Source organism: Lepidochelys kempii, chromosome 5 (assembly GCF_965140265.1).
Source record: "Lepidochelys kempii isolate rLepKem1 chromosome 5, rLepKem1.hap2, whole genome shotgun sequence".
Taxonomy (NCBI): Eukaryota; Metazoa; Chordata; order Testudines; family Cheloniidae; genus Lepidochelys; species Lepidochelys kempii.
The window spans coordinates 42,861,613-42,881,189 of record NC_133260.1 but is presented as its reverse complement, the minus strand read 5'-3'; the positions used below and the strand labels follow the sequence as shown (position 1 = coordinate 42,881,189).

At 42.1% G+C, this 19,577-nt stretch overlaps 1 long non-coding RNA gene across 1 annotated transcript in view; it reads left to right on the top strand.

The window, feature by feature from the left end:
* LOC140911317 (uncharacterized) overlaps nt 1-19,577 on the top strand; it is a 45,629-nt gene that overhangs the window by 2,817 nt on the left and 23,235 nt on the right. The window contains exon 2 of the long non-coding RNA XR_012158903.1: nt 19,217-19,290. This is a non-coding gene — a long non-coding RNA (uncharacterized lncRNA). The remainder of the gene's footprint in view (nt 1-19,216; nt 19,291-19,577) is intronic.

The window sequence follows — 19,577 nt, the reverse complement described above, 5'->3', positions numbered from 1 at the left end:
GTACATTTTGTATTGTGTTGTAATAGAAATTAATGTATTTGAAAATGTAGAAAATATCCATAAATATTTAATAAATTTCAATGGGTATTGTTTAACAGAGCTATTAAGATAAATTTTAATCACAGTAAATTTTTGAGTTAATCGCACGAGTTAACTGAGATTGTCAGCCCTAGTAAATAGGTTGAGAACCACTGATCTAGCTACATCACTCATGGCTCATTCTCATGTGCTTTCCCTGGCACAGTGATGATTCACTCTCATTCATGAATAGTCACTAGACCAGGGAAAACACATGTGAGCCTGCTGGTTTGGGAAGTCAGTTAGAAAATGGGAAACTTGGCACTACTTGTGGAAAGTGTGTTTTTGCAATACATGTGAAACCTTTCTTGGGTAAGTTGTAAAGAAGTTGAGGATAGTATGGCAGTTAAGTTAGTCAACTGTTGTGGAATCTTATTAGAGAGACTAAGGCAAGTGTGGCAGTGTTTAGTTATTGATTCTGAGGATAATTACATTGAGAGCAAGATAGAGAGTCAATGAGGATAGGGTACGGAGTTTTAATGAAACTATACCACCAGAAAATTGCCTGCAGTTATGTTTAGGGCAGCTCAGACCTGACACTCATCCGTGAATGCATGGGCATATGAATTTCTTCCCAGTTAGTCTAGGTTCCATAGAAACTAAGATTGAAGATTTAAATTTAATCCCGTGCACCTCCAAAGACCATAATAATCTTATTTAGCATGAGCACATTAAGAAACTCTTAGTTGGAGAAGTTTTTAAAATATTAGCCAAAATTCACACAGGCATAATTCCACTGACTACGGGTGAAGCCATCACCTTTGTGTTCTTCGCTCAAAGCAGCACTGGAAGGTTCATAATACTCTGTGATTGATGCGTTACACATACACAGACAACCTGCTAGCCACAGTCGCAACTGTTAGTGGAAGTGGACCACCCTTCTCTTAATGTCCAGCCCCTCCTTGCATCTCTTCTCTGGCTGGGATATAGTATCAACAGCTAAGCTGCTACTGAAGCACTGAAATAGTAAACCTCATGGAAAAACTTATCTGAGGAGATGTGTGAGATGCCCTCCCTGCAGCCACTTTGACCATGAAGATAATATAATCATAGCTTGCAGCTACACTCGCCTCCCCCCAACAAAAAAAAAAATACTATGTTTAACAGCCCCAACAACAGGGCACAAAATTGCCCATTTAAAAATAGTAAAAAGCAAATTTTATCCCAAAAGAGTAGTGAGAAACAATTAAATTGTTGGCACCGTAGACATAGAGACCAGAGGAAACAAACATTGGGTCTTGGTCTGGCCAAACTCTTCAAAGTAATATGTAATATTTTAAAAATCAATAGAAGAAATTGTATTGTCAAAGTGAAGGTAATTAAGCTTGTATCTAATATGGGAGGAACTGAAAATAATCAACTTCCTGGGAAACAGAAACTGAAAAAAATTCAAAGATGAAAACAAAAGCTGTAAACATTAAGAAAAAATCAGATGACTTGGAAATCCATTCCAACAATATCTGATCAACAAGTCTTCTTAAAAATATACATCAGGAAGAATTCTCAGAAAATGTGCCGAAATCGTTATTACAGCCAAAAGACTAACATCTCTATAACAAATGTGAGTCCACAGAGGATCTGAGGCCAGGGAATGTTAGTGTGCACCAAGGCCTACATTTGGGAGACTTCTTGCTCTGTACCAGAGTAGTCTCATTCTTGCACAAACTATAAAAAATTGACATCACATCATAATTCTTCTCATAGTTTTTTTCTAAATTTTAGCACCAAAATACAAAACAACAGATAAACCTTTGAAGTGAAAAGAAAGTTGCATGTAAAAAAACTACTTAGGTTATGCTCTTCCCTGACAAACTAAAAACTGAATAAATTAATTAAAGTGCATTTTTAACACATCTTTTACAGGAGACCTGGAACTTCATAGATATTGCTGCAGCATGTTTCCCAGTAGGAGATGATTTAAACATTCAGCGAGTCTTCTTCAAACTGGTTGCAACCTCACTGGCATTGGCAAACATATCAAGTTTTATGCCCTTATAATGTGGGTGGGCAAACCTTTTTGGCCTGAGGACCACATCTGAGTATTGAAATTGTATGGCGGGCCATGAATGCTCACAAAATTGGGGTTGGGGTGTGGGAGAAGGTAACTGGCTCTGGGCTGGGCGTGCAGGTTCTGGGGTGGGGCCAGAAATGAGGAGTTGAGGGGCATGGAGATGGGGTCTAGAGTGGGGGGCCTGAGGGCTCTGGCTGGGGGTGTGGGTGGGGATGAGGGATTTGGGGTGTAGGAGGGTGCTCTGGGTTAGGACCGAAGGGCAGGAGGGGGATCAGGGCTGGGGCAGGGGATTGGGTCATGTGGGGGGGGGGGGCTGGCTCCGGGAAGGGGCTGAGGATGAGAGGTTTGGGGTGCAGGAGGGTGCTCCAGGCTGGGACTGAGGGGTTCGGAGGGCAGATCAGGGCTGGGGCAGGGGGTTGGGGTGCAGAAGAATGGCTCGGGTGCAGGCTTCAGGCAGCACTTACCTCAAGTGGCTCCCAGAAGCAGTGGCATGTCCCCTCTCCCGCTTCTACTTGGAGGCACAGCTAGGCAGCTTTGCTGCACGCAGCCCTGTCTGCAGGCGCCGCCCTTGCAGCTCCTACTGGCCGGCGGCTGGGGCGGGCGGCAGAGTACGGAACGGAGCCTCCTGCCTGCCCCTATGCATAGGAGCCAGAAGGGGGACATGCTGCTGATTGTGGGCGCTGCGCGGAGCGACCCCCGACCCTGCTCTCCAGCTGGAGCATCAGAGTGGGGCAAGCCCCAGACCCCACTCCCCAGCAGGAGCTGGAGGGCTGCATTAAAATGGCTGGCAGGCCATCATTTGCCCACCCCTGCCTTATAAGTTCTTATTATATACCCAGGTGTGTAGTGGCTGATAGTACAAAAGCTAAAAAACTACCAGACATTTTTAGGTGCCATATAAAGGCAGATGCTTTCTGCCACCTGAAAAGGGAATACATGTACATTCAAAAGTACATGTACTTACAGAGGGAAAAGGAAAGTAAATACAGATAAAAGTGGGATAGGAACACTAAAAATGGTAGTTAACCTGTTTTAAACACGAAAGTTTATTTGCACCCAGGAATATCCTCTGCAGAGAATTTATGGAGTTGATATGTAAAGTCAAAGTTCTTAATCTCAAGCCATTTGCATTGGGCACACTCAACTTCAGATTTAACTATTGATGGACCACTCAGTCTTCACAGTACAACCACCACCATGTTTTGTGACCAGTATAAAGTTCACCATCTCCCACAATACAACTATTTTTTGTGCATTCTAGGAAAATCTGGGCAGCTTTCCCAGAGTACCTCAGCAGGGAGAGACACAGAGATGATACTTAGAGAGAAGTGCCACCCGCATGTGGAATAATGTATTCTGAGATAGTCCACTGTAAAGAAAGCTATGAGGAAAAGCTGACCAGACAGATCAGTTATACAGACACAGAGGGTCCCGTCTATACTGCAAAATATACTGTGCTGAATGAGTTATATGAGGACAACTCTGTGGCTGCCTAAGCCTCTGGGCCATGATAGAACATATATTTAGTTGCCATGGTTACTAAACAAGTAAATGTGTACATATGGACACAGCTATGTTTTGAGTCAACCTGGTCACTAATTGGATACAAATCATTAAAAACTAGTGTAGACAGGGACTTTGGGTCAACAGAAGGCATCAGCATAGCGCTGACTCCTGATGCCTGTGCAAATGAGTGAAGTGACCATCATTCTGAGGTTCACAATATGGCGGTAGTGCTATGATTGTTGACATTTAGTGCTGGACTACTGCTCACTGCTAGCCTGATGTGAGAGAGGGAAAGAGAACATTAGGGAGAGAAAGATGAAGAGATACACAGAAGTGAAGAGGGAAGGGAGATAGACTATATAGGACAAAACAGTGATCAAATGGTTTGTATCCTGCTATGTCTCCACTTTGAGGTATATGTAGCTGGTCAGAGAGATTATCTGTTTTAGAGTTTATGAAGTCCTGGAAGGGCGGGGATAAAAAAAAATTGAGAATTGGGCACTGGGAGAGTCAAGAGACTTCAAAGTAAGCAATAAGACATACTGTATACAACAAGAGCTGTTACCAGCCAGCAAAAGTCTATGAGTTTCAGAAGGGGCGTGGATGCACAGACCAGATATTCACTCTACGAACATATGAGTTTCAATACTACAGAAAAAAAAACTTATCAAAGCTGCATTCTCATCTTGACCTTCTGGGCTTCATTCTGTCCTTAGACATGCATGCACAGCTTCCAGTGATTTCCTGAAGGGCTGTATAGGTCTATCTGTGGCCTGCGTTGGGCCCTTTGACTTTAGTTAGTCCCTTGAGTTACTGAACCCACATGCAGTAGATTATTACCTCTCCAGGGTGGTTAAAAATCAATGATTTAAAAAAATGGATTTTTTTTTTAAATTTAAATCAGATTTTTTTGAGGGGAAAAAATCCTATCTTAAGATAATTTTAATTAAGATTCATTATAGCTCAAAGATATCTCATCATGGAATAGGGATTATTAATTCTATAGTATGGGACAATATAGTCATGTAATGTTTAAGAAAAGTTTTGTAAATGAGTTCCAATAGTTCATGGATTAGGGATCCAATATTATGGGGTTCCAGGGGCTTCTGTATAGATTATTTAGGTTAATCTTTCTATCTACCCACTGGGACTCAGTGCTCAGTCTGGAAGATACCATCAGAGATGCTTAGTTTTGCCGTTCTCAAACTGTGGATTTGTCTCTCCAGAGATAACATGCTTGTTAACAGCAAAAATGTTTCAAAATAAATAAATATATCAACAGGTGAGAAACAACAGACCTCAACCCTATTGTCCCTCCGCAAATTTGTGTACACAGAGTCAATCCCTTACCTCTCTCTAAAAGTGCAAAGTTTCAAAAAGTTCAATGAATAGAAGATTGTTGGGGGCGTAATAGATCTGGACAAGGAGAAGTCTGGAGATAAATGTGAGAAGGGAGGGACAGGTAATAGAAACAAGTGAAACTGTCTGAGCAGCCTATTCCAGAAGTCTTGAGGTCTTTCTGAGTGTAACCTTTATTGATTTGAGATCTACCATACCATTCTCTCACTAGAAGGGAAAACTTATAATGGCAGCAGGCCGTAAAAGAGACCCAGTTTGTGAATATTTTAATGAAGTTCCTATACCTGTGGGTAAGACAGGCATGCGTGCAAAATGCAAACAGTGCAACAAAGAAATGTAAGCCCTGGTTGCCCAAATGAAACAACATCATGAGAAGTGTTCCTTCTCAGGAGGTAGCTGCGTTGAAGATCATGAAAGGAACATGTCTGAACATGCAGGATCTTCAGATTGGTAAACTCTATTTCATACTTCTTTCTTAAGGACTGCCTGTCTTCCTTCTGGACTATTCTTGAATTCTCATGTTTGAGCAAAAAGTATAGTTGTTATTCTAGGGTACTATCATTTTACATGCAGTTGTGATTAAAAAAATTAATTGCTGAAAGAGGCAGATCTTCCTTTTACAATTTCACCTTTAAAGTAGTACTGAGTGTCAGTGAATGCAATGAGTAATACTAAATGAGCAGTATGGTAATAATAATTAAATAACTGCATAGACTTATTTTGTTTCGGAGAATCCATCCTTAACATACAGGATTCTGAAGACTATCCACCTTCAAGATTACCATCATTTTCTATAGTTTCAGAGTTCTCTGCCAACGATTGTGTTTCAGTTACATCACGTATGTCACATAGCCACAGTATATCACCTGTAGAAAAAATGAAAAAAAAAATCTCCATCATCCAGAAACAACCATAGATAAGTTTGTGATAAGATCCAGTAGATTACAAAAAGAGGTAATTGATGAAAACATTGCCCAGTTTGTTTATGCAACAAACTCTCCTTTCCGTATGATTGAGAACCCACATGTCATTAACATGGTTCAGTCATTAAGACCAGGATACAGTCAACCCAACAGAGCAGATGTTGCAGGCAAATTGCTGGATAAAGTATATGAAAGAGAAATTGAGCAGTGCGCAAAAGGTCTAGAGGGTAAAACTGTTAACCTGAGTCTTGGAGCAATGTCCACAATGATCCTGTTGCATGTGCTTGTGTGACAACAGAAGAAGGGAACGTCTTCCTTGCAGAAACAATTGATACATCAGGAAATGCACATACAGCAGAATGCTTACAAGAAGTAGCAGTAAAAGCTATAACAAACTGAAAAAAATTCAAACATCTAGTACGCAGCTTGGTCACAGACAATGCTGCAAATCTATCCAAAATAAGAAATTTAGAAGAGCGAGAAGAGAGTCCCAAGCTAATAACATACGGTTGCAGTGCTCATTTGATGCACCTCCTAGCCAAAGACTTCAGTGTTCCAGAAATAAAGGCTAATGTTGTTGAAATTGCAAAATACTTCCATAACAACCACATTGCAGCAGCTGCTCTGAAAAAAGTGGGAGGAACTAACTCTCCCACAAGTAACTCTTCCACAAGACGCGCGATGTAACTCAGTAGTGGACTGTTTTTAACACTATATCAAGATCTGGCCTAATCTGATGACAGTTTGTGAACAAAATCGTGAAAAAATAGATGGCACTGTCACAGCCAAAGTTCTCAACACTGGGCTTAAGAGAAATGTTGAACACATGCTTAGTACCCTGAAGCCTATTTCTGTAGCCTTGAACAAAATGCAGGGAAATATCTGTTTTATTTCTGATGCTGTTGAAATTTGGAAGGAACCGAGTGAGATCTTAAAAAGAGAAATATACAATGACAGAGTTAAATTACAAAAAGAAAAGGAGTACTTATGGCACGTTAGAGACTAATCAATTTATTTATTCCTCAGACATTCTTGTTAACTGCTGGAAATGGCCCACCTTGATTATCACTACAAAAGGTTTTCTCCCCTCTCCCCCCCCCCACCGCTCTCCTGCTGGTAATAGCTCATCTTAAGTGATCACTCTCCTTACAGTGTGTATGATAACACCCATTTTTTCATGTTCTGTGTGTATATAAGTCTCCTCACTGTATTTTCCACTGAATGCAACCGATGAAGTGAGCTGTAGCTCATGAAAGCTTATGCTCAAATAAATTGGTTAGTCTCTAAGGTGCCACAAGTACTCTTTCTTTTTGCGAATACAGACTAACACGGCTGCTACTCAAACTCTGCTACTCTGTTAAATTACAAGCATTAAAACAACGAATGGGACAAGCACTATCTCCAGCTCATTTTTTTTTTGCAAATATTCTCAATACTTGGTACTAGGGTCAAACTTAAACTGCTGAAGAAGAGGAGTTGGCTATGACATGGACATCCAGCAATCATCCCTCCATAATGCCAACTATAATAAACTTCAGAGCTAAGGGTGAACCATTCAAGAAATATGTTTGCTGATGATATTTTAAAGAAAGTCACACCAGTGAACTGGTGGAAATCACTTAAGCACTTGGATTCAGAGACTGTTGAAGTGATAATCTCACTTTTAACAGCAGTAGCTTCTTCTGCCAGTGTAGAAAGAATATTTTCTTCCTTTGGACTAATTCATTCCAAATTGACAAATTGTTTGGACTTGAAAAAGCAGGAAAGCTTGTTTTTCTTTTCCAGAATATGAACAAACAGGAAAATGAAGGTGAAGACGACTGAGTTAACTGCAGAAGCCAATACTTTAAGTTTCTCATGTTGACCTGGTTGACAGTCAATTTAATTTTTTTAAAATATTTCATTTAACTATTTTAAGTTAAAACAATTTTAACACAAACAAATCTGATTTTAAAAAAAACTTGAATGTTTAACTAAATTCAAAAATTCATATGCTTGTTTTGTTAAAATATTCTATGTTTGCTGTTGAAGAAAAAAATCCAGAATACATAACGTTGTTGTTTTAGTTAAATAAAACAATTAAATGTCTGTCTGGTGATTGTTGGGATATGTAAGGATTAAGTAGAGACCTGGGAAACCGCTGGTGTGCTGGTATGGTATTAAGGAGTAGAGTCACAGGCAGGCACCATTTCTTTGTTTGATAGAGTAAGTGTTATCCCTTGCCGTCCTCTTCATCTTGTTGGGAATAAATAAGTGTTGCAGTTGCATAAGAAACATAGTTGTCTAAAGGATACCTTTGTGTAAAGAAGTGTTATATCCCCTCCCTTCCTTTCCCAGCTACATAAACGAGCTCAGGGTCATGGCCCCTTCCTCCCTCCCCTGAGAACTGCTGATTAAGGGAACTTGTAGCAACAATTATAGCAATTATTACTTAATAAGAGTTTTAGGGGTTTGAGCAGCTGTAGGCATTTACATACTAACTTAAATAAAAGAAGCATGATAGAACTAATCCAGTGCTTACTCGACAATTGGGTTCAGGGGAACAAGTATCCCAATAAAGAAGCCAGTTCTCAAATCCGCCTCTGGGTCAACCTCTCATTCTTCTCTAAGAGTGATGTTCTCCTCCTAATACAGCATGGCAAGAAAATCCTCCAAATATTAATGATTAACCTGTTGAATTGGAGATAGTTCATCTCCCAATGACTTCATAAATATCTGCTTCAATTACCTTTGGTAAATGAAATAACCAAACAATCATTCATTTTCTGATATAGCTGTAAAACTAATCTGAAAAGTTTACAAAATAAATCACTTTAAAAATGTATAGTGTGTATCTTCTAAAAATTAAACCTATATCTATCTCTAAGTTGTGAAAAATATGTATTAAGGTTATAACAGCCAACAAGAATGCACTTTTATGTAGAAATCCATGATTAAATAGAGTCTTCCTGACTAGTGATTTAAATCCACCCTACCTCTCCCTGATAATAGCTAGGGATAGCTGAAGCTCTGAACATCTTGGTTGGTTGGTTCTGGACCTTATTTTCATATTGCTACCCTTCAGACATATAGGATGTCTAGGATTTCATTTGAATCATGTAAAGACTTGTAAATGTTACACTATGATGCAAGTGTAGTATTCACTTTCAGTAAAATGTATAGACAGTATTTTGTCCATATGCATTTACATTAGATTCAGTGTAATACAGAAAACTTAAGGCAGAGACTTACAGAAGTTAAAGAAACCACTTAAATCCTTTAAACATATCCGCATCTCTGTTTCTCAGAGACAAAACACAGACATGCTGTGAGTGGACACACAATGCCCTGGTGCCTTGTGTTTATTTCTCCTCCTTCTCTTTCAAAATGGAGAACTCATCTGTAGTTAACAAGTTTAAGTGCCCATCTGTGTGTCATGCAAAGGTCGGGCTCTCTCCTCAGTTAAATCCCTCAGTAGATCATTCTTGGTTGATAAGAGGTTCAGAAAAACATTTTCCAATAAATAGCCATAATAATAGAGACATTTTCTAATAGTCTAAGGAAATCTTTGGATGTCTGTCAAAAGGCTTCTGTGATGTTTTCTTGGCCAGATCTTTTATAGTTGGTACACATCTGATTGTAATGTTCATCCTTCTTAGTAACTTTACATATTGTGGCGGGGTCAGGCCAGATGGCTACAGGAGAGTGATAGAAGGTAGATATATTAGCCCCAGATTAAGCAGGTCCCTTTTCCCTAAGATAATGGGCTGTTCCAGAACAATCTGGAAGTTGCTGGAACCAATTAAGGCAGGCTAATTAGGACACCTGGAGCCAATAAAGAAGTTACCAGAATCAGTTAGGACAGACAGGCTAATTAGGGCACCTGGTTTTAAAAGGACCTCACTTCAGTTAGTGAGGTGCCTGCGAGGAGCTGGGAGCAAGAAGCTGAGAGTGAATAGGTGTACTGCTGGAGGACTGAGAAGTGCAAGCATTGTCAGACATCAGGAGGAAGGTCCTGTGGTGAGGATAAAGAAGGGGAAGTGGGGAAGTAGCCCAGGGAGTTGTAGCTGTCACGCAACTGTTACAGAAGACACTATAGACAGCTGCAATCCACAGGGCCCTGGGCTGGAACCCGGAGTAGAGGGCGGGCCCAGGTTCCCCCCATCCCCCACTTGATATAAGAGGAGTTGATCTGGACTATGGGTCCCACTAGAGGGGAATGACCTGTCCCCCGACCCATTAGGTGGGCCAGCAGAGACTGCGGGGATTGTTCTCCTCCTTTTCCCCATGCTGGCCAGTGATGAGGTTAGCCAAGTGAATGGCAGGTTTGTGCCACTAACAAAAGGAGCCAAACTGAGGACTGCCATGAACCTCTGAGGCAAGCAGATCCGCCAGAAAGGACAGAACCCAACAAAGCAGAGGAGGAACTTTATCACAATATATTCTTAAGAAAACTTATTGACCTCTTTACAGAGACGATCCACTGGTATTCTGCATCATCATCTATCTTCCTCAAAGAGAAAGAAAGATCCTAACAAAGACTTTTATGACTGTGATGGCCAGAACTGCCCATTGTAGCAGATCAGCTATACTTTGTTTGATTGAAATGATATTGAACAGCGTTTGAAAGAATGCAACTGTCAAGTGAGACTATTGTTGTTCTTAATATTTCTTCTGCTGTTGTAAAACAGATGAAAGACACTTGACTGCCACTGAGATGTGAGTAAGAACAGACAGGGTTTCTGGGAATCTGTAAGGAAGCTTGACTGCCAATTGTCTGGTTAATGTAGTGTACAATACTAATAATACTTCAGTAAAACATGGAAAATACCACACTCTTTGCCAATCACAAGATGGTATATCAACCACATTGTGCTTCAAGCCAAGTACAACTGTCTGGTGTCTGCGCCAGGGGGCTGAGTGAGCATGAAGAGCATTGTTTTTTAATAGAACTCAAAGTGATCTCGATAAATTGGAGAATTTAAACAGAGGAAATTCTATTAAAGCAAATGCAAAGTACTACACTTAGGAAGGGAAAAATCAAATGTACAAATACAAAATGGGAACAAACTGGCTAGGCTACAGTACTGCAGAAAAGGATATGGGGATTATAATGGATATGAGTCAGTAGTGTGAGGCTGTTGCAAAAAAGATAGATGTCATTTTGGACTATATGGGCATAATGATTGGAGTCCCACAGGGATCAGTTTTGGGTCCAGATCTGTTCAATATCTTCATCAATGATTTAGATAATGGCATAGAGAGTACACTTACAAAGTTTGCGGACAGTGCCAAGCTGGCAGGTTGCAAGTGCTTTGGAGAATAGGATTATAATTCAAAATGATCTGGACAAACTGGAGAAATGGTCTGAAGTAAATAGGATGAAATTCAATAAGGAAAAATGCAAAGTACTCCACTTAGGAAGGAACAATCAGTTGCACACATACAAAGTGGGAAATGAATGCCTAGGAAGGAGTACTGTGGAAAGGGATCAGGGGGTTGTAGTGGACCACAAGCTAAATATGAGTCAACAGTGTAGTACTGTTGCAAAAAAAGCAAACATCATTCTAGGATGTATTAGCAGGAGTGTTGTAAGCAAGACACGAGAAATAATTCTTCGGCTCTACTGCATGCTGATTAGGCCTCACTTGGAGTATCATGTCCAGTTCTGGGCGCCACATTTCAGGAAAGATGTGGAGAAATTGGAGAAAGTCCAGAGAAGAGCAATAAATATGATTAAAGCACTAGAAAACATGACTTATGAGGGAAGATTGAAAAAATTGGGTTTGAGCTAAATGCAAGGGTTTGTCCCAAGCTTGTGTAAGTCTTTTGGGCAGTTGAGGCTACATAGGGTAAGAAAATGAAGACTCCTTGGGTGGTTCAGAATCTCCCGATGAGAAGAAAGCTAATACCTGTTCCGGATATGGTACCATCAGTGCGGCTGGAGGGAAGTTGTAACTCGAGGAAGGAACAGGCGATAAATGTATTCAAGTGGTTGACTCTCCTGAGTGTTATGATATTGCTGGAAAGGAATGGACCCTATGGAAGGGATTCTGGATCCAACAGTGCAAAGATGTCCTATGAAGTGGCATGGTATTCAGTTTTTCCTGGTGTGAAAGGGGTTGTCTCTGCTTAGACCACTGGAGCCAGAGAGAGTACTGTTGAAAACAGTGCCACGGATAGGCGATGAATGGTCTTAATCAGTGCCAGTGGATTCCAAGGGTTGGGAGGTGCCAAGGGTGACAGTACCAGTGGATCACATTCTGGTACCAATGGATCCTGATGTTTATGGGCTTTTTTGTTAAGCCTTGGGGACTTAAAACGTACTAAGTCTGCTTGGACTGAGATGCTGGGCTTGCTCAGAGCCAAATCAGATTTCTTTGAAGTGGATTTGGAGGAAGACTTGGTCTCATTATGACAGTGCTTCCTGTGTTCCCGAGAAGATTCCGCCAGGGGTGTCTGAGGGTAGATTCTCTGGCACCAGCGTTGGACTTAGCAGCAGGAGGCTTACCTCTTGCTGAATCAGGTCAATATAGGGGGCGGGGAGTTCCCAGCCTGGGTCTGATGGAGGCCATATGGTCTTTTCCATGAGGCATTTCCAAAGGTGGAGTTCCTGTCCTTCTCGGGTATGGCTGGGGAATGAGCAGCAAATACTACACCTCACTGCAGTGTGAGCTTCCCCAAAGCCATACAGGCAGCGCTGGAGGTTGTTGTGACCGAGAAGGATCATGGCCAGGAAGCACAGAGTTTAAAGCCTATAGTCCAATACCCGCACAGGGTATGGGGTGGGGAAGGGGAAGTGTTCCCCTGTAGATTAATCCAGCACTAAAACTATGGAATCATTAAAACTGTTAACTGTACAAGATGCTAAAACAAAGTTAAATATTCTCTTCAGGGATGAAGCTACAGATAGGTTCCAACCTGGACCATGTGGCAGTGAGAAGGAACTGGAGAGGCGGTTGGTCAACCCCGCTCTTTATTCCCTCAGTCAGAGGCACAAGGTGAACGAGGGTGCATGCGTGGACCAACCGACACTACTTTCAAATCCTCTGGTTCCGGGCACACAGGTGATATGTGTAGCCCACAGTGGAATACAATAGGGACCATCACTCAAAGAAGAAAAATACGTTATGAAAATGGGTCATGTCTAAGATACATTTTCATTGCTTTTAGGGCATGTCCTACCTATATTCAATATTCTCAAAGCCACACATACCTTGTAGTTCCATTGACATAAATGTGAAGGATGCTGGGAGCTCAAGGCTTATATATGGCAGCATTCTCAAATTCAACAAGTGTCACAGCATCGGTTGCACTTGATTTGGAGGTTGTCTCTGCAATCAAAGGTTAGGGACTTCTGAGCTTTTAAATTAACAACAACAACAATCTAGACAGCCGTACTAGCCTCAAAAAAATAAAAACCAAAAAAACCCCACCATGGATTGTTGATAATGTTCCCTTTAATTTTTTCACCCATGTGTGGAATAAATTTTGTTATTTGCACCAAGGTAATGTGCGGAATCTGCACCACCAGTAGAAACAAAAAACCTAGATATATATTTTTTAAAAGTTACCAGTAGGGATAATTACTCCAGCCAGGACAGGTTAGGCATTTTAGAACTCACTGGTCAAATAATTAAAATATAAAAGTGTAATAAATTTTATGAAAGAGAAATAAAAATTATGAAATGCATAGACCAGTCAAAACACTAAAATAACACACGTTGAAAGATAAAATTACAGAGAATATATGTGCACTGCAGGAAGTACCAAGTAACAACAACAATAATTAAGTAGGTGTTGGGAGATGTGTGATACAGAGACTGTGTGTGTGTGTGTGTGTGTGTGTGTGTGTGTGTGTGTGTGTGTGTGAGAAAAAGACACACACACAGTGTGACACAGAGACTGTATGCACGCATGGGACACACAGACTGTGTGAGAGCGTGCACACAGGAGGGTTGGAACAGTGTATGTCGTGGGGGTGCTGAGAGCCATTGAACCAGACTGTAAACCCTGTATATAATGGAAGCCACTTCAAACCAGGGCAGCACCCCTAGTTCCAGCACCTCTGCCTGCGTGCATGCGTGAGAGAGATTGTATGTGCTGATTGCTGGGGAAGTCTCAGAGACTATGTGCTGTCTCTTTAAGGCTGTTACTCACCAGAAGGCTTGTTCAGACCTTAGAGCTGCCGCAAGTCCTGAGCCCTGTCCCCTTTCCCCTGCTCTGTGGAGATGGGGTACAGGGGCTGGAAAACACTCTGATATCAGCACCTGCTTCCCCCCAGCTCTGCACAGCCAGCAGGAGGGTCCTGGGAGAAGCTGCAGGAGCAATTTGGCTGCAAAGCAGTGGGAAGGAGGAGCACCTGAAAACATGCTGCCGGATGTGCGTGGCTCTGCTAATCAAGTGGGCAGTGCTTGAATCTCTCCTAGGAGGCCGCCCAACCACGCAGCTTAGAGGGAACACAGGTTATTGACCTGATTCCACTCGAGCTTTGATGCTCAGTTTTGTAGGGTATAGGAATGTCTCTGGGTACCGCACACTCCTGAAATACTGATACCTGGATCCATCTAATCGTCTTCATTGCCCAGCCCTTGCCAAATCTGGAAAGATGTGCAATCTGTGGTCCTGGAAAAGAAGCTGTTCACTATCATTAGCATTTCTTGGATGGTCTAGGGGAAGTCACTTAATTGCTTGCTGCCTCAGTTTCCCCATCTATAAAGTGTGGCTAATACTTGAAAAATAACTGGGATTTCAATAAGACTTAATTCATCAAAATGATGAATTAAAGTGCTGCAATTCTTCAGATGGAAGGCACTAGATAAGTACAAAATAGTAGTAGTATAAGAAATTATTCTGGTAGCTATATGTCCTAATGCTTGCAGACAGTTCATATAATACTGATTCCTTATAATTCCATATTTCTGTTCCAGCATATAAACTTGGTATTACTTCAGATATACTAACAAACTACTTTGGGGCCATTTCCATCTCTACCCACTTGGAGATATAACAAACTTAGGTTATCCTATTAAAGTATTCTCTCGTGATTCCCCTTTTTAAAATGCATTGAAACGTTATCTTAATTCCAGCAGTCTACACCTTCCTCAGCCTACTGCATTCCTTTTTAATCATCATCTGTTCTTCCAGCATTTCTAATCTTCCTCACAGCTTTTTGTGGTTTATTTTAAAGCCTTTTCTGGTTAACAGTGTTGCTTTTTAAGTCCAGCAGGGTGCTTTTAAGAAACTTTAATGGCTAAAAGTATTTTTTATCCTTCTATCTTAAGAAGCTCTTCCTTTAAGCCTGTTTGTGATCAGCTAGCCAAGAAAGAGGGGCTGTCTCCCTGGGTTTCTTGATAGTAATAACTTCATCATTAAAGTACCTTCCAAAGACATAGCCTCAGGTTGCTAGTAGTTCATTATTCTTGCCATTTTTAGACTAAACTTTCTTTACATGACTTGCAACTAGATCAGAAATTCCCCAACCCCCTTCCTAAAATAAGATTTCCATACATATACCCATATTACAGATATACGAGGCCTTTCCCTTTAAAGGAGATTTGGTCACACACAGCCTGTCCTGCACCACTGAAGTCCAAAGGCATTTTGCTATTGACTTCAATGAAAGCAGAATCAGGTCCATAATACTTTACTAATATTCACGCTTGTATGTATAGCAACCTTTTAGTAAAGGAACTGAAAGCATTTAATTAATATTTAGCAACTCACCCTGTAATGTATTATTCTCCACGTTTTACAAATGAGTAAAATGAGGCACAGGCTAAATTAATTGATCAAAGCCACATACTGAGCCCTTTTCAGAATCTGGCACAGAATTCAGGAGTCCTGGTTCCCAGTATCTGCTGCTATCATTAACTCAACATTATGTCTTCCCTGCTTGTAAGAATTTGCCGCAAAACAAAGTGGGAGGAGAGGAGAGGAGAAATCCTATCTCCCAAAAGGGAGTAAGTGGATTAGACATTTTTGGATCATCATTGCCTCCTCAAATCAGGCAACTTCTTTGGAGGTTCAGTTTTTGATGTGGTAAAAGCTGAGGTCCAACTACAATGTTCCTGTACCTATTCCAGCTCTGAACATGTGAGCATTTCTGATAATTATCAAGTTTTGTCTCCATATCTATTTTCACATAGTGCCCGTATCTGGAAATCAATGGATTGCGTGACTGAAGTGGCTTTGAATAAATAATAAAATCCACAGGAAATCTACTCTGCCAATAAAATTGTCTGGCTTAGGTCTTAAATAACTGGACTTCTTTGGAGTGAAATTGATCATGCTCTTGCTTTTGACCATAACATTTTGAGTTATGGTAAAACAAAGTAATGATGTTTTCTGTGTAGCTTTCAAATCAGTAATAGTCCAGGGTTTTAAAAAACCTGCTGTTCAAAAGGTCTTTAAATCCCATTTTAAGCACAGTTTTACAGAGTCTCAAATCTAGTTTGAAAATTGTTATAATTGCAATTTTAATGAATTAAACTATAAATGTTCCCTAGGTGGCATAAGAGCCAAGTTGAAGTCCCTGCTCCAATGACTAATTATTTATAGAGACTATATAGCTTCTACAGGAGAAACCCATTCCAGCATAACCATTAGCACAGTGGTTAAGGCACCCTTTTAGGAATGGGGAGATTCCAGTAGGTGGATTCAAACCTGGGTCTTCCACATCTCAGGTGAGTACTCTAACCACTGGGCCAGTACTACTATTTTATATGTGAGTGTAGTCATTTAAAAATGCCTGGACACAAAACAGTTTAGATTGAACAAAACACTTCATTTCATCTGCAATGGACTTTTTCAAGTCACTGAAGTTTGGATTCGGTTCAACACAATCTGAATTTTTGGGGTTTTTTTCAGAACTGCCAGAGAACCAAAAGAGAAGGCCACTTACCTGTAATTGGAGGTTCTTTGAGATGCATGGTCCCTAACTGTATTCCACATGTGGGTGCACTATGCTATGTGCCAGAGTCTGGAAGCATTTTTTAGCAGTGTCTGTTGACTCGCACATACATGGTGCCTTTCCTCATGTTCCCAGCCGAAGATATAATGTAGTGCGGGTCAATGCCTCTCCAGTTTCCTCCTTACTGTAATGGAATCCAGTCTGAAGCAGAGGGAATTGAAGGGCAGGTAGTGGAATACAGATAGAGACCACACATCTCAAAGAACCTCTAGTTACTGGTAAGTAACCTCTTCTTAGTTCCTACGTGTATTGTATACATGGATGACTCACGAGCAGTGATCAGCATGGAGGTGGGTACGAGGATGCCGGTGGATGAAGTGTGGTCTACAATACAGCCTGGCCCACAGCAGCATCTGTGACTGCTGCTTGTGTGATGGCGTAGGTGTGTCGTGAACGTGTGGATGGCACACCATGTTGCTGCACGAAAGATGTCTTGCCAGGACATTTCAGCCAGTGAGGCCAATATGGCAGCTTGCACTCACGAAGAGTGTGCCATGATTCTATCAGCCAGGGGTATGTTGGACTGGATTCATGGATGCACCCCAAGATCCATTGGAGATGCAGGGTCTGCCATTATGACCGTGAGTTCACTGACTCGTCTGGCTGAGGTAATGGCTACTAAGAAAGTCACTTTCATTTAGAGGTAGGAGAGGGAGCATATTGCTTGCGGCTCAAAGGATAGCTTTGTGAGGGCAGAAAGAATAAGACTAAGATCTCATGGTGGTGTGGGAGTCAGTATTGGTGGAAAAGTGATGAGTAAACCTTTCATGAGGCAGATAGTGGTGGGTAGTAAACACTAAGGCTCCATCCACAGGAGGGAGAAAGGCACTGAGTGCTGCTAGGTGAACTGAAAAAGAATTGAGGACCAGGCCTTATGTCTTCAAGGTGAGGAGGTAGTGGAGGATGACTGGAAGAGACACTATGCTCAGTGACTGGCTGTGAAGCCTCTCCATTTAGCTCGGTAGCAGGCTCTGGTGGATTCTCTCTGCTCTGGGTAAGGATTTGTCAAACCAGGGTAGAACATGCACGGTCTACCCTCTATGCCCACCCAAATCCAAGACTGGAAGGTGAAGAGGGCCCAAAATGGGGGGAAAGGCATAGTGGAGGTCGCCTGTCCAGGGGAGGAGAAGAGCACAGCCCTGAGAGCCCTCCCCTAGTGCTTCACCTGAGCAATAGAGGGGCAGCTTTCTGTTCTTATCAGTAGCAAAGAGGTGTCATGGGGGGGACTCTTTGTGCCCCACTTCATGAAGAGATACATGAGCATGGTGTTGTGTAGCTCCCACTTGGGATTGAGGTAAGGCATCCTGCTGAGGTGTCGGCCAGGGAATTGTGGGTACCCAGTAGGTAGGCGACTTGAAGTGTCATGTGGTTCTTGATGCACCAGTTCCAAAGCCAGATTAACTCTGAGCAGAGGGTACCACCCTGCTTGTTGATATATACTATTGCTGCAATGTTTTTGGAGAGCAGTTGAACACGGAGGGATTGAATGAGCAGGAGGAAGGCCTCGCATGCCAAACAGACTGCCTGCAGTTCCAACAAGTTTATGCGCATCCTGGCTTCCCATGGCAGCCACACACCCTGAGTTGTGTGGTGGCCTAGGTGGGCTCCTAACCCACCAGGGAGGTGTCCGTTGTGGTGGTCTGTAGTGTGGGATGGGAAAAGGGGGTGCCAATCATGACCTTGGAGGGATTAGACCACCATATGAGGGAGGACAGCCCCGTCTCGGGAAGGCTGACCTTGGAGTCTATATGGTCTCTGTTGGGTCTGCAGATGGAGAGGAGCCAAGCTTGAAGACAATGCACATGGAGATGTGCATGTGGTGTCACATAGGTGCAGGCTGCCATATGTCCAATGAGAAAGACAGTGGCAGACCATGGTTTGAAATGCATGTCCACGATGAGAGATGTCAGTGCTGTAAAGCAGTCTGCCAGCAGAAAAGCCCTGGCCACAATGGAGTTGAGTTCCACTCCAATTAAGGGTATCATCTGTGAAGGTGTCAACATTGACTTTTCCTCATTGATGTAGATACCTAGGGATGCCAAGAGTCTGCTAAGACAGAGGATTGTGGAGATTTCTTCCTGTCCTGATAGTGCCACAAGGAGTCAGTCATCGAGGTAGGGCAATACCGAGTAGCCGAAAGGGCACATCTAGGCCGCTACCACAGAAAAGACCTTTGTGAACGTTCATGGTGCTGTCGCTATGCCTAATGGGAGGACCTGAAACTGTTAATGTTGGTGCCCTACCTGAAAATGGAGGAACTTGTGGTGGGCTGGGTGAATGTCCAGATGGAAGTATGCATCTTTCATGTTGAGAACTGTGAACTAGGCTCCCTGGAGTAAGGAGGGGATAATCGATGTCAGTGTGACCATACATAATTTTGACTTTCAGATAAACAGTGTTCAACTCCTGAAGATCTAGAATGGGGCGATGCTCTCTGCCCTTCTTCATGATAAGGAAGTAAGGTGAGTAGAAGTCTTGCCTGCTATAATGAGGTGGGACAGGCTCTCTCTCCCCCTTGAGGAGCAGAGCATCTGCTTTTTGTTGAAGGATCAGTTGATGGGATGAGTCCCCATGGCTGGGGTGCCGGGAACGAGAAGAACTCGATGTCATATTGGTGATGGGTGATCTCCAGTACCCAACTGTCCATGGTGATCTTGCCCCAGTTGTGAGCGAATAGGGCAAGACGGCCCCCAAAGATGGTATGCAGTGCTGCAGGTGGCATCAGTGGAGATTCGTACGTCTTGACCTG